A 17,332-nucleotide genomic window follows, 5' to 3' on the forward strand; every position below is an offset into this window, starting at 1 on the left:
CAGGCGACGCTGTCACATGACATGCCTGCCTGCAGCATGCCAATGGCCCTCTCGCTTGCTTCTGGCGACATTTGAGGCATTATGGAATGCACAGAAAACTGACTAAGTGTGGCCTTCTTCTTGCAGTGACCTAAGCTTTGAATTAAGGCCTTTTTAAAGGTGACCTGATCCGGCATTGTTCAACCTGGACCTCGTTGGGTAAAAGTGTACCTAAAGAGATTTTTGTGTAATTGGAAAGTTGCAATGCCTCACTGCACAAGCTGTATTGCTGGTCAGAGGGCTTAAAACAAATTGACAACTTTTTCTGAAAGTACAAAAGCTATAACTATAGTATTCTCATTCCAGAAAATGTTGCGTTTCTTTTTCCATTATTCACATTATTAATTCAAGTCTTATTTGTAATTATATTATGTATTATGTATTATGATAATTATGTATTTAAGAAATTTTGACCTGTCTAGAATCTGCATTATGCAGAAAAATACTGAATTGAAAATAGTATTAATAATAAAATTATTAATACAAGGGTTAACTATGGGGTCAGTAGAATATTTTCAGTTGATGCTTTTAAGAGCAAAAGTGTTTTTTTCTGCATTAAATTACTGAAATTGCTTATTAATATTTGCACCAATGATATTATAAGAATCTTTTAGATTATCTTATGTTTAAAAAGAGCAGTAAAAAATGAATTCAGAACCAAACAGTTTATAGAGGAATATATGAACAAAAGATACTTTATAAATGTTAACCTCCTTCTTCTTTTAAACACCTCACAGCTACAATATTATTGACTGTACAAGCAACTCATAGCTGGTTGAAATTAAAGATACAGTACTAATAGAAATAGAAATAGAAATAGAAATATTTAATACTATAGATACAGTTGTTCATGTATAATAGATAATTGAACATTTCATTGCATAAGTTGTTTCATGCTGGACAATGCATGTTTTGTTGTCTTCATACTATACAGTACATCTTCTTACAGTCCAAGGAGCCTCTTCTTGTTGCCAAACACAAAGTAAAACACCATAAGCTTTCTGTTAAGTAATCTCAGAAGTATATTAGCATATTTAGGGACAATAAGGTACCTAAAAAAAACAACCTGCCAGATCACACCTGAAAAGAGCAACGGCCGTTAACGTGATATGTTAAACTTGTCAGTCTACTCACCTTAACAGTACTTAAATACTATATGATGAACATGACAGAGTGTCAAGAGGAAGGCAATCAGAATCAAAATGCTATGAAAGCCTATTGGGGTATAATAAGCACAGGTAAATAAAGTGCTTGTTTCTTTTTTCTATACTTCTGTATAAATATACAGGGTTGCCATAGTCTTGTACATACTTTAATAGTAACTTTTCACATGGGACTGAAGTAACTAATAACAGCAGATCAATCTCGTCAAGCCTAATGAATGGTTATGTCACTCATACTTGAAAAAGGGGTACCGGAGACAACGTAGTCAAACCTAAAGTTCTGCCAAAAACATTCTAAATTGCAAAAAGTAGATTTTGTTAATTTTAAGGACACATATTGCATGTTTTCTAAGCACATTTTTAAGGGAGAAGAATATCAAGGCTTATACAGTTGAAATATAAGTCAAGTAATATCACAATGATGAACTCAACCGTATTTGAAGTTTTATTTTTTCTTGCATATCCAGGAGGAGTAGTGATCACAAAACAAACAATATTCTATTAACGATTATTTTAACACCTAAAAAGCAGAGTGAAGCAAATAATAGACTTTAATACAAATTTATTATACAAAGTCCAGATTTCTGAATATTATTAGTCCACTGAAAGTTGTTTGTTTTAGAAAATGAAGATTTGGTCGGCACAGTTAATGCCTTTTGGTTAGATAACAGAGGCAAGGGTATTCATATCTATTAGAACCAGTTGTTCATTCATTCAAAATTCAGGTGTTTGACTTCAAATGGTGTTGTAGTTGTGGAAAGAAAGTAACTATGAAATTTGTCTACTGTTAAGTCTGTAAAATCACCAAAAACAGAAAGTAAAAAGGGTGCTCTGGGAGGACAAAGGATCAGAATTTTTAGTCTTCTTGGAGAAATACTGTACATAATGTAGTAATGAATCTAAAATTAAGCGAGTGATTGAAATTCACAAGCTATAGTTAATTGTGATTAAAAGATTGAAATAATTTGCTGAGAGCAAAAAATAAGATACAATTAAAGCTATTCAACCCCTTTTCAGAACAATGCATATCTTTGGAACATAAAATGTATGCATTGAGACGTAAGAGTCAATTAGAAAAGATTTAAGACAGAAAACACTTTAAAAATATAAAAACAAAAGACCCTGAATCCATTGTAAATGGTAGCTGTTATAAAATGAACAGAATTATATCATTAGTTCATTTGTTGTACTGTGTTCCTCTTTGGGAATCTTAGAAACACAAAATATTTGTATTTTATTTTATTTCACAAAAAATATAACTAGATACTAACCCTGAAAAGGCAGAGGCATTTATTGTTTCTTCTCAAAAGCTCAGCAGGCATAAAAGCAAAATAAAAATGGTCAGGTCAGTGAACATATACTGTCTATGTACAACTACAAGAGATAACAATTGCACTAATGATTCCCTTACCTCTAAAATCCATTTTGGTTTCAGCTTTTCAAATCACACTCCTTTGGGGAATCTTCCACAACAAAGAAATAAAAATGTCAATATCTACAGTATACCTCTGTACTTGCACGGTGGTTATTGTACATAACTATTGTTACTCTAAGTGTTGGTCGTACTTCTGCCTTACCTGCTGTGGATACACAAAGTGTGGATTTTGGAAGTTTGTTCCTCCATTTTGTGATGAGTTACAGATCCTGTCTCACCCCTAGTTCAAATGGAGGCTTTCCTGTCAATCAAGAAGAGCTGGGGGTGGAACCTGGGGTTATGGTCTAGCAGGCTGGTCTCATCTTGGTGGTAAGTACAGTATCTCCTTGGTTGTATACTGTTATACAGCTTGGGAGATTATAGATTTGATAATTGATTCAACTAACAGGGTATTTCCTTTGGAGAAACTGCCATTTATTATTTTTCTTGAATGGTGTGCCTTTTTTTTTAATTTTTCTCTTTGGCCCACTGTGAAATGACCTAGATCGGCTGAGTGGCTCGTGATTGTGACCATTCTTGTTTTTTTGTGCACCACAGTAATTTTTATCAGTAATATTATCAGAGTTTTTAGGACACTATTTTACACTGTTCCTTGTCTGGACTATATTTTGTATGACCTACAGTATTAGATAATCACCCCTGGATTTATTGCCAAGTGGTTTAGTCACACCAGTATTCCATAAACTTTAATAAAAAGTGTGTGAAATGTTATATTTACTAAGATGAAACAGGAAGATGGAGATTAGTGCTAGTATTTAATATAACCCTGCTGGCTTTATACTTCTTGAGTTATGTATGATTATTTTAAGGAGTCTATTGACAGTTTAGAATCTTAATATCAATGTTTTAAACAGTCACTGTGTTTCTACAGTATACAGTACTTGTAAAGTGTTTTTTACCCAAGATGAGTTCAGATTGACTACAGCAAATTGGGGTCCTTGAGCTACAATAGGTGCCATTGAGTTTGTCCTGCTGTTTTTCAATGCAAAGTTTAGTTCATGGTGAGCAACATTAAATTCAGATCAAGTTGTCTTGCTTTGACATTGTCTCTTTTAAAAGGTTTCTCCTTTCAAAACACTGTGATTAGTTTTTTTTATGACTGTACTGCAGAAAAGATGTTCCTGCTGTGGAAAGATGTGAAGAAAGAATGAGATTCAGAATATTTTAAGGATTGAGAAGACACAACACATGCAGATGAGTTTGAAAGAAAGTCCTACCTGCTGTGCAAGATACAGTACATCTAAAGTGGTTAAACAATGTTGCCATTTAAACTTGAAATTTCTAGCTAATATACTGGTGTAACCCTCTTCGCTACCAATATCATATGCAGATCAGAGAAGTGAAACTGAAAAAGATAAAGAAAGGAAGGTTGTCTATTTGTGATAATTAGATTATGTTTTTGCTATGATAGGGAAAATGATCTACATGTTGGTGCACACATACATGCATAGAGATTGTCAGTTTGCCTTTAGAGAATCTCATTAGCTCAGCTTCAGTTCCTCCGTATTGGAAAACCACAGGCAGAAACAAAGCTGGCTCTAATCCACAATGTTCACACACATTATAACCCATAGCTTTCCATAGCTATGGGTGAATTGTAAACTGTGTTCCCAGACTCCAAGTCACTGCCCAGTCTTTCACTTTCCCTTTAAGCTGAAATAAATATACTAATATTGAATATGATAATAAGTTATAGTGGCTGGCACAACAGCTGTTAAGCTTGAATGGGTGTAATTTTAATTGCCTTTGACATTAAATGATTAATGCCCAGCTTTTAATTGCTCTTATTGTTTCACATGGCTACAGTTTGGGTAGTGACATTTTAATAACATTTTAATAAAGTTCTGGGTTTTCATTGAATACAGAAACTTGATCAAGGTTATATTATACCTCATATAATCTTGACAAACCTGTATTATACCTCAAAATGCTGTGAAGATGTGTTTCACTGCTAATGGTTAGGTGCACAAGATGTGACTTTGGAAGCCAATATAAATGTTGCTCCATTTTTTCATAACTCCAGATATATTGTAATTTACTGATTTTTTTTCAGAACTATTTGTTTTATATTACATACAAGTGCTTTACTTTACCAAATACAGGTACACAACACTTTTTGAATACCTTGCTGGAAAAAGCAAAGTAATGTTTACTCTGAAGTTACAATTTTGAACATTATCATGAGATGGAATCTATGCCTTTGAAATTTCTATATGGTTCATTAATGTATGTTAAGTCAGCACTGGCAAAGCATACATAAACTCACAGTATAGAAAAAAAAACTGCCCTTGATATGTTATGTAAAACTAAGACAGCAATGTAAGAAGAGAAGGCTACTGTACCTGTTTGTAGAAAGCATTTACTGTCATTTAGTTCATTGTTATTATGGGTTATCATGAATACATATTTCACAATATATTTCAACATTCCCTCAACACAGTTGTTTTACTTTAATTATTAGAAAAATGTCATTGCTATTTTTTCAAGTACAGTATCTTTAGTCTAATCACTTAGATGTGTTTTGTCATTATGGAAGTAACTTTCTTTAATGTTCTTTAGGTTCTAAACTAATATCCATCCTTCTACATCAAGTAATATTTATTCTAGCATTGTCAAGTGGAAATCATGCCTGAGACACATTTTTCCATTCAAACAAAGGCATTATGAATAGTTGTTGAGAAAGGAGAATGCCGCAAATTGAAAAGGCTTTAGTAATGATCTTGCCTTAAACTGTAACTTGCTGTTATGGTCACAAATGTGTGTTAGAAAGCAGATTAGGAACCATTAAAACAGGCTGAATTGCAATATAGACACAAGTTATTAGTATGCAAAAATTTTAATTATAGGCAGACAGAATGAAATGCCTTGGTTTGAATTCTCTTTTCCCAGGAGATCTACCCTCTACTTTCCTATCAACTGTTTTTAAATACTTAAGGATAGTTTGGCAAGTCCTACACTTGCTCACCATTAAAATTAATTAGGCAATTCAGGGTTATTGGTGATTAGGAATCAGTGAAACTGCTGGTAAATTTTTTTAATCCGTACATCCCTTTGATGCATTAGAAAAATCAAACCTTTCTTTTAAAAAGAACTCTTGCATAATTTAATGGACAGGGGACATTTTTACACATACTGCTTGTACTGCTTTAATAACTTATTCCATTACCTGGAGCAACATCGTGTGTGATCAGTTTCTGCTCTTTAGGTGTAAAACTGGTCACAATTGATTTTGCCACAGTGTTATGTTGGTTTCCTCTTTCAATGAATTCAAAGCCTTCAAACTTCAGAACATACCTAACAAAACACATGAAATAATATTTGTAACTGGAGTGAAGTCTTAAGCCCAACACATTTCATCCACCCATCCACACTAGTTTACATATATTGACTAGCATATAAAGCTCAGAAGTGCACACTGGTTTCTATCTGGGAAAAAAAATAAGGGTGAGTGGTTAGGTTCTTCTCATCCAGTATGTCTATATGACTGTTTCATCCTATACAACTGGTCGGCGACGAAAGGCTATGGGTTCCCAGACAAGGACGCAGCCGAAGGAACTAGAGAACAAGCTGAAGGACCTCTGGGATGTGTGTTTCGTCGAGAAGACTCTGGAGCACTTGTTCTGGAGCTTCCCCTTCACCACAGCTCCTGGGAGCGGGAGCCGTGCTCAGTTACCAGTGCATCCTGCTGGGGCTGGCACCAACCGGATTGGAGAAGGGGACGCAGTTCCTGCTGTGGCTGCTGCTGTCCCTGACAAAACAAGGACTGTGGAACACGAGGAACACTCTCATCCAGCACAACACAGAGTAGGGAGCGAGGGAGCTGGAGGAGAGGATCCTTGTGGACCTCAGAGGGAGGATGATGTGCAACGTCGCCAAATGGGGCTTCTCCATGACGAGGGAGAGCTGGAAAGGACTTTGGGCCCTGTACAGGGACTAATGGAACAAAAGCAAGTGGTTGGGCTTGGAGGAACTCTTTAAGTGCACAAATCTGGCCCCATCATCCAATTGCACGGATTGATAATGGACAATCACCCCCGTTCCGAAAGTTTTTATTGCATGTGAGGTTCATACCAGGTTAGAATGTTTACTAATTTTGTGAGAATGTTTTATTGTGAGATGTTGCTTTGGGAAATAAAGTATATTTTGATTTTTTAAAAATGAGAGACAAACAGAGGGCAGGTGCACATACTGTAATCAACTAAATACGAAAGGGTTGGAGCGCCCATCAGAGGAGGGATGAGGATCATGACAATTAGAGTAGTATACCACAGTATAACATTACTAACCATGTTAATAAATAATTTAATGAAGAAAGGCAAATTTAAAGTCTGTTGATCATCAATTTGGCAAAGCAGTATTTCAGGCAGAAAACTAATTTAATGCATTAGTATCAACAATTAAAAAAAACTTTCAAGTACAGTATTGCCTTAGTTTGATAAGTCATACAATAAATAACAAGAAAAAGCTTTATAAAGTTACCTCAAACTGTATCATCCTCAATCATCACCTGCCTTTTGGTTTTACAGAGAAGCAACTTTAAGGTCCCTATATTCCAAGTGCTTGCCAGTGGTCACACAGGGCATTGTGGGTTTTAATTATTTGAAGTCGAGAACCAAGAAAAAGGAAAGAAACATGAAAAAAAGAGAATAAAAAAGCAATATCGCTAAGCAACAGACAATCAAACAGATGTTCTCACCGACACTTTCGTTTGAAAGTGTGCACTAGATAAAACTATATGTAAGTTATAGATAAAACTTATACAGTATGCACTGTAAGTAACTACTGTATATTGTAAGCATGGATTTTTTTTGTCTTTCAGTTTTAAACATGTTCACACTATAAGAGCATGTTCACGCTCTATAATAAAGACTGCCATGACTGCACAAGATAGTAGATCAATTTGTTTTGAGTTTGTTTTCTACAGTACTGCTATTGTTACAGACCTTTAACTTCGTTACAGAACTTTTTACATCATGGAGTTTAAAACAAAGGATTGGGAGAAGGTCAAACCCTAATCTCACCCACTTCTTCTTACCAAACTAGAAATATGCTTGTTGCCTTCTTGCTTGTGCGTTTCATTTTTACATCCTTCCTTCCACCCCATCTTTACAGCAGCTCCCTAGCCCTTTCTTCATTAAAAAGGGTTACAAGTGCCCTAGCCTTAATCAGGTGAGTTCCCCATATGAAAAACCCAATGCTAACTGAATTATGCCTCTTCTCCACTTTAACTAGGTTTTGACCAAACAACTTAAATTTAAATAATTGAAAAGTCATGCTGCTACCGTCCTTGAAGTTTAATAGGATAGAATTTTCTATAAATATATTAAAATAAAGGATTTTGAAGCTCAATTTGCATCACTTATCCATAAACAAACAATACTTCTTGTGTAATTCCAGGCAAATTGCAGTCTTCAAGGGAAATGTTCCCCTGGGTGTTATGGAACAAATAGCTATAGAGTGTACTAGGTTTCTTGATAGACAGAAGAACATACAGTATGCAAAAATAAATGGTGTTTGGAGAACAATCATGTTCTAACATCTGCAGTCAACATACTGTGAGTGAGTGAGTTTTTTTAACTGTATACCTCACACTATAAATAAATCCCTTCTACAAGTGATGAAATGCAGCAGACAGCCCTCGCCAGTAACCTTTGTTTTAGAATGTCTGGAGGGTACAGCACTTTGCATTTTTATGCTGAGTAAACCAGCTGTTTTGGAAGCACATTGAATTTTTATTACTGTTATTAAAAACGTTTTTTTTCCCTCAGTCCCATACATTCACATACAAGCACTGGCACAAAAGGATTTAACTGATTATTAAATACTTAATTTAATCTTGTAGATATAAAGACCTTTCAACAACAATCTCATTTGCTGTAAGAAATACCGTATACTCTTCTTGTACATTAAATTTAATTACTTTCCAGAATTATTGAACATTCATTTTCTTAAAGTTTGGGTCTTTTAAGAACTAAATACAGTAGAGTGTAAAGCCAGTGTGATGACAGAACTAGAAAACCTGCCACAATCTGATGTGTTAGTCACCACGATAGGCACAGAAAAGGAAAATGTGTAAACAGTTTGATACTTGAATCTATTAAAATATTTCAAGAACATACTGTACAGTCAAGTATAGTACTTAGAAACTGAAAATAATTAAGGGAATTGGATAATTTTCCATTTTGGCAATATAGATGATTATCTTTTCAATTACAAAATATATATTTTAGACACATATATAATGGTAACATCATTTTTAAATACAGTACCAGCACCTACAAGTACTGTATACTTGTGTGCATTTTTATACAATAAACATTTACCAAAATATCTCAGTATACAGCAAACACACTTTCAGCAAGCACCACCTACTTATAATATATCGATATTCAAAAAACAAGCTTTTTTGCTCACAAAACGAAAAACATACACCACTTCAATCCGGCATGATACATTTTATTAAGGGCTAGACCTTTTAAGTGATAACATCTCTGGATTTCATTGCAGCTTGACATTAATCTCTTAGGAAATGTTGGGTGATAAATTTTATTTCAAGTTCAAAGAGGATATATTTATGATGTATTTCGATTTTTATGGTCCTCTAGAATGGAAATTGAAATCTCATGGAGCTGCAAGAGCCTGTTATCACACTTGTTCAAGACGAGGAGACAAATACAGCCCTGGGTTATCCCTATAATTCACATTAGTAAAGTGTAAAAATAAAAAGATATACAGTATGATCAGGTAATTTAAGATGTTAAGCACTGAGAGAATGCTTGGTTGAAAAAGGTTTATGCACAGGTAGGTGAGATATGTGAAAGAACTGTGCAGACACCTCAGAATAAGCAACACATTATTAAGGGTGATTTAGGAATTTAAAGTTGGTGAATAAACAGTAGTACATAGGATGTACTGTAATGGTTTATTATGAAGCAAAGGATTTAAGGTGCATACGAAATGAAAGCAGTCATTTTTGTAGGCTGGCACATAATATAATCATTTAAGGCGTGTTTCTTAGTATTGGATGGGTGTATAGTTAGCATTGATGCCTTGCAGTGCTGGAGCCCTGGCTTCCATTCCTGCAGTGCAATTTATGTAGAGTTTGTATGTTCTCTCTATGTTTACATGGGTCTGTTCTAGGTGTTCCAGTTTTCCCTCTCAATCCAAAGACAAACTAATACAGTAGGTTAATTCTTAGGTAAAAGGTTTCTGGGAAAACTGGTCCTGGTCTGAGTGTCAGTTTCTCTGTGTATTGTGTAATGGACTGGTGTCTTGCCCAGGGTGTATCCCCTCTTGCATCCATTGCTTGCTGGGACTGGCTCCGGATCCCCTGCCACCCTCTATTGGATTAAGCAGTTGAAAGATGTATGGAGGGGTATTAAGTTCAGAGTGTAGGATATCCAACCATACAGGGTATGCATGATAAATGCTAATACAACTCAGTAGACCTACTTCACCTGAGCAACACTAGACCCACAAGTGGATATGGTGCACTTTGACTCAATGCTGCTGAAATATGACTATTTTCACTTGACCTTTAGTTTTCACATTCCTCCTGTAATCAAATGAAAAGGCTGACAATTCATCTTGACAAGTTATTTTCAGAGGGAAATTACAGTATCTGGGAATAATGATAGAAATCGTGAGTTGCTTAGGTGAGTTGTCTTGTAGCAAGGCAAAGAACAATCCTCGGTTGATTATGAGCAATTCAGCTTTTTAAAACTATAAATCAGTTTATATCACTTTGTGACATTTATAAAAATACAGAACCTGATTGGATAATAAGGCAAGCTTACCCTGCCTATAAACGAAGAAGACTGTGTGTCAAAAAAAAAACAAGCGGTCAGTATTTCTAAACACAATAAGTTGAAGCTTTAGTGCATTAAGATGTAAGTCACAAAGAATGAGAGGTTTATTAGGACCACACCTTATTCCTGTATATGCACACTGTAAAAAAATTGTGACGAGGAGCAAATGTTACTGCTTTGCATTAAATCTCAAATAAAAACACTAGTTTTAAATATGCTCAGAAGTAAAATGAACTGTATTTAACTTCACAGTGTTAAATAAACAAATATCAGATGTGATGGCTAACAATTAAAAACAAATTCTAGCTAGCCCAAAATGTCGCATTATACCATACATGTTAATTGGTAATCTCTTAAACAGATTGCTACCAAGAAATATGTATTCTTTGAACAAACCTACAATATATTAGATTGTTATGTAACAGTTTTGCACAAAAAAAATCCTAGGGATTAGAAATGTTTATAGACACTGTTGTTTCAGCCCACCCCTACATAGCCTAAGGCTTTTTGAGGTTATACTGCTTCAAAGTTATCAAACCGAGCCTTTGCTATAATCCCCCACTGTGCATCTGTCTTTTTGTAAGTAAATTAATTATTGAGTAAATTCAAAGAGGTAAAGTTTGAATATGGAAGCTGACTATAAATGTAAATTAGGGTTCGGTTTATGTTGAAAAATCTTGGGGCAGATTATCACAGGAGTTTTAATGTGTATTTGATGGCGTCAAACAGCAAACTAATAATGTGATGCACAATTTTATTTAACTCAAAAGGTGCTGTACACAAGAAAATATATTAAAACATCCATCCTCTAACTGCTGTATCCAGTACAGGGCTGAGGGGGGCACAAGGTAGGGTCTACCCTGTATAGGATTTCAGTCTATCACAGGGCACACACAGACACACTCTCACACCACTGCTGTTTTCCCAGAAGCCAATGAACATACTGGTATATCTTTGGACTGTGGGAGGAAAGCCATGTGAACACAGGGAGAAAATACAAGCTCCATACAGAGAGCCCCAGGAATAAAGCCCAGGTCCCCAGCATTGAGAGACAGTTATGATAACCACTGCACTTCCATCCTGCCCAATACACTTAAAAAGTATATTTAAAGCTAAATATATTTGACCTTTTTACATTAATCTTAGACTAACAAATTCATTTAATCTTTCATTGTTGGGCACTGATATACTGTACAGGGTGTATATCACAAGGTCAGCTACTCTTTTTTTCAGTGTTGGTTATATTTTGCAAAAGAGCAATATAAAGTTAGTCGAAAGTAGTACAATCAATGTCATATCAGAAGTCCTTATAGAATCTATAAGATGTCCTACTGTATAATAAAAACAAAGTAGCAAACTAGCAAGCATAAGACATTTCAATCCTTAAATTTGATTTAAAGAACAGAGGTTGTATTGATAAAGGCAATAACTGACATCAATGTTATAACCTCAAATTCTACTACTGAGATGGAATAATGTAGGAAGATTTGTAGTTCTTTTCCTTAAAAATCTTTGGGCCTAAAGGGAATGATGTTGGAAAAACCTAAAATAGCTTATGCTGGACGTGGTCTATTAATCAAATAAATCCCATCAGTAAGCAGATTACGTCTCTCTAAGGCACTTATTTCTGGTACTTCTCCTATTTTCCCCTTAATTCTAAAGACTCTTATGAGCTCTTGTGATGTAATAGGTTATCACACAAGAGCAGAAAGCATTAAGTTATGTTTTTTTGATCAGAAACAATTAAAAAGTGTTTTAGATATTTCTACCAACATACAGAAGCCTCATGTTTTCTGTTGTACCACACTGCAAAACTTGAAAGTCTTAAAAATGTGTGCATGTTTGAATATAATGGGTGGCACTGTGGTGCAGTGTTTAGGTTTCAATTCAAGACCTGAAGTGTAGTTGTGTGGAGTTTGTAAGTTCTTCCCATGTTTCTGTGGGTTTTCTCCGAGTACGCCAGTTTCCTCGAATATTCCAAAGATCTACTGGTAGGTTAATGTGCATGTCTAATAGTCTGGTGCCCCATCCAGTGTGTATCCTACCTTGAGCCAGAATAGGCTCCAGCTTTCCCACAACCCTGTATTGAATACAGCAGTTAGAAAATGGATGGATGTACTGTTTTTTGGATGTTTACAGTACCATATGTAATTAATCTAAATCAGTTGTACACCTCTTCAGTCTGTGGGGGATATGACAGTAAACTACATTTTCTAATTTCTCCATTTCAGTTTTTGGGAGAGATAATCTATAACATTTGAAAACTAGATACCATATAGATATAAATTTGGAGTGAATCACCTCTGTCTTATTCTCCCTTGCTCTAATATTGCTTCAGAAGCATTTATCTCCATTTCTTTTTAATCAGTAGCACCGTCTGTAATGGTACTACACCACTGGCTACATTTTATGAACATTTCATTTCTATGAAGTAGAAAAGCAGATGCTGTATTTTTGCAGACATGCATTAGAGTGTATGTGTATTATACAAACTTAAGATTCTAGGCAAAAAATTCTCATAAAATAGATTTTAGTGAGGTTTTCTTTTAATTTTAGTGAGTGATGCACAGTAAAAATGTATAATGATAACAAACTAGCTCTTCCTTACCTCCCAGCTACAAGTGCATAGTAAATCTTAAGTGCATTTTCCATCCTGTTCTCTGCATTACATGCATGTACAGTATGGGTATATAAGATTTTTTCATCATCAGATAATTGGAATTTCTGTAAGAAATGAATGTGGTTTAAATATGCTAATTACAGCAGTTTTAGAAGTAGACAGAACTAAAATTGTTAGTAAAGAAATTAAAACCTAATTACTGTATATTCAAGCATTTCCTCAAATGAAGCTTTTATTAGCACTCCAAAGACTATGCAATAACAGAATCTCCAAAGACTATGCAATAACAAAATCTCCAAAGACTATGCAATAACAAAATCTGAAGGTGGTCATATTAGAGTAGTTACACAGACACACAATGTCTGTTAAAAAAATAGGAAAAAATCTAATAAATAAAAACAGTATTTAAAGGGTTATTAGTGCTTTTGAGCTTATTTGTACGTGATGCAGAATTCTGAAAATATGCATTGCTCAATGACTTTTACAAGATGCCCTCTAAAACTTCAACTACAAATAGCATTACATAAGTCAGCTAATTGTTCGGTTTTATGGAAATCGTAATGAGGACAAATATTGAATTATCATGGCCCTCATTAAATGTGAGGAGAAAGTGCAGATTAACTGAAATGCACAACTTTAGCTGGAGGGTTTCAGCTAAATCAATGTTTGGATGTGCAGTGTTAAACAGCTACAGTAGATGTGTTCAACAGTATTTAGCTTAGTGTCAGTAAAGATTAAGTGCAAACTTAGAAATGGGCTGGGAAACACAGTAAGCCTTCAGAATAATATTAACTAAAGACAAGGTTTCTCTGCCCAATGTATGCAAGCTACAGTATATGCAGCTTATGAAACATCACAATTTCTGACAAACTCGCCTACCCGTAAACGTTATCATGCACAATACATCCTGTAACAAGCAGACATGGCACTGATCTCCTCTCCTCTAATCCATTCATCTCATCTGAAAAAAAGTTGAATATGTAATATATTAGAATATTTTTTAAAAGTTCCTTAGCTTTTTCTTGTGCTCTGTGTTAATTGTAAAACTCAAGTCAAAAGATGGCGATTGTCTTATCCAACTTCACCATCAGCAGAAACACTCCATCAGTTTACTTTAAAATTTCTCAGCACCCTGTGTGTAAAAGCCTTTAGACACTGACATATAGTTTGATTACTTAAAATGAAACTTAATTTGCCAGATACAGTATTTGCTCTGTTGCTTTTCTGTAAAAAAAACAATGTTTTTTGCTGATTTAGAAGGACTCCAGAAAGCTTGACTGAATTAAAAATGACAGTTGTTGAATAAATTATTTTCCTCATTTGAGTTACTGTTGTAAGATATACCGTAGCTCTTAAGGGCTAATGTTATTTTGTATCTTAAAGTTATTATTCAAAAACTGTTGATACTTAGAGCTTCTTGATTTACAATTAATTAACACACTAGTCATGGCAAATTCTACAGTGGGATTGCAAGAGACTGAAATTTGATTACTAGTTGTTTACAGGTCATTGTTTCAAGGTAGTGGTTACAGCAGGGCCTTCAAACTCCACTTCTCTAGGCTTACAATTACACAGGTATTCTAGATCTCTGCTCCTAAAGCTGGTGTTGATTGGATGTGACATAGAATAGGATTGCAGCCCTTAGAGTGTCTGTATTGGGCAAGCTACTACTAACTTTGTTTTTTTGGGAACCACCATTTTGTCCAGAATGTTTCATCAAACACTTTAAAACTTTAAAAAACATTATCAGTGGCAAATACAGTAATCTTTCTTGCAAATCCAGATGAGTGAGCCCACATTAAAAGAAACAAAGTAAATCAATCATGTGAATTGTTTCATCTTACTACATTGAAACAAATAGTTTTCATTGGGTTGTATAATTCAGAGGTTAGTAAAGCATATTTTAATAAAATTTTCTGACTCCATTTCTTTGCCATTAACCATTAATTAGACTTTCACTGCACATGCCATTCAAAATAATCTTGTGTGACAGTGCCATAGATTGTCGCCCACTGTCCTAACATCCAAAAAATATTTAATGGTGCTCAAGTAAAGCATCCATGGCAGAAGTTTTGCATTTTCATCTTGAAAGAAAGCAGTTATGTGAGCAGAATACGAATTGCCCTGCTAGAATATTGTCCCTACAGGATATGCTTGCAGGAAAGGTAGCAAGTGAGTTTGCCAGCAATGGCCACAAACAGAGTTCTACAGCAGCTAGTCTACAGCAGCAGAGTTCTACAGCAGCACCTGGATAAATACATTTAGATTTCCCCATTGAATATGGCAATGTTTTGGACAGACTGTATTTAGCTGAAACATCTTTCATTAGAAATTCCTGGCCATGAATACCAGAGAAGGCAAAAGACTGCATGCTGACACACCTGGTTTACCTGAGCCTAATCAGCTTTCACTAAAGAAGTGATTTAGTACTTGTGTAAGTACTAAAGTCCAAAGTCCAAAGTCACTTAAGTGCATCACGGTTTGACAAAATCAACATCTATACTGTATGCTTTTCACATACTTGTATTAAAAATGATACATTTCTTTTGATTCTCAGTATATTATAAGCCACAGCAATAAAGATAACGTAGACTGAGCAGGTGTCTCAGTATGTACAGTATCTATTAGAGATGCTGACTTACTGTATCTTGTAGAATGTAATACAGTATATAAATGGCTTTATTTGCAATTCAGAGCAGAACTTGATTGGAACTGGGGATTTCAGTTTGAGAATGTACTGTACAGTACTTTAAAAACAACAAGCAATGCAGACATCTTAAAATGTCTGCATAAAAACTGAATACAAGTCAACACTGATAAAACAACAAAAGAGAGTCCACTCACCACTATTTTTTAAATTAAATAGAATATAATAAAATAATATAATCCACTAGACAAACACCTACATGTAACATTCTCAATTCTAAAGCAACCAAATGAAAATACGATGGGTGTCAGAATAACGATGTTCTCTGAAAGGGGAAGATTTTTTTCCCCTTTCTTCCTTAGGTGGTACACCCACACAGTTTCACCTTGGCTATACTTTTAACCCAGAGCTGTATTTGTTAACCCCCTCTTTCATCTCTGTGACAGCAAGCAAGGGTTTGACATCAGCTGCCCAGTGAGGACTGCTAATCCAATGACAACACGCATTGAATTCACTGTTTCTGAACCCCTGCCCTGGATATGAAGGCATTATAACTGAAATCAACTGGTATTTCATAACCTTTTATGAAGGAACATGCCAGTTTCCAGCACTGTAAAGTAAAGTTAAGTAAAGTAGAAGACACAAATTTCTGTTCTCATTTATTTCTGCTTGTAGATAAATTGCATATCATCTTGATGATTTGTTTCTGTTCAAAGGCAAGTTCTTGGAAACACCTTTTTCTTGCTTCTTAGTGGTAAAGGAAAGTTACAGGATTTACTTCCTAATACCCTTGATTTGTCTAGGAAAAATGTAATGCCCAGTTGCTTAGATTAGCATACTGTATTTCAGCTTTGTTTACAAACTTAAGAGTTTTGAATATTGCAATTGCTTTTCAACAAGAGAAATATACAGTAAACCTTTGCAGTTAGTGTAAACCCCAAAGCATTGTAAAGTATCTCCTAATGCCTGAAAAGACTGTGAGATTGTGGATTTCCATACAATCTGAGTGATCATAATTTGAATTGATAACTTGATTTTGGATAGGAAGGATTAAGACAGAGTCTGAAAACAATGATGAGAACAAAAAAAATCAATTTGCTTTGAAATGCTTGCAAATTGATGTATATTATTAAATTGTGAATACAATTTAAATGTATTAAATTACACATGGAAAATACAATTACAGTATTATATATTCCTTTCTACCTTAACCTCAGTGAGGGTAATCACATACAGTATGTGATATTTGACTTGCAGGTCCAAAGGTTTCTGTAAGTTTATAGTTTAAAACAAAATACTTAAATTATATTGTTATTAAGCTTAGTACAACAACATAAAATTAGCCACTAATATTTTATTTATTCATCTATTTTAATAGGTCATTATATACATTGACTCCATAGTCAAAGGTAGTTCAGGTGGGTATGTTTGGTATTGTGTACATTTGATATTTGTTTTGTACAGGATCTAACCTTTCAAAAGTGTAATGGAATAATAGATCCTTTTGGCAAGAATACCAGTTGTTGAACAATTGTAAAACCTTTTTGAAGAGTAGATTTTCAGGACAAATCATGATAGTCCCTTGATATGATTTTTAGGAATCGGTGCCACAAACATGAG

The sequence above is a fragment of the Lepisosteus oculatus genome, chromosome 5 (genome assembly GCF_040954835.1).
Source record: "Lepisosteus oculatus isolate fLepOcu1 chromosome 5, fLepOcu1.hap2, whole genome shotgun sequence".
NCBI lineage: Eukaryota > Metazoa > Chordata > Actinopteri > Semionotiformes > Lepisosteidae > Lepisosteus > Lepisosteus oculatus.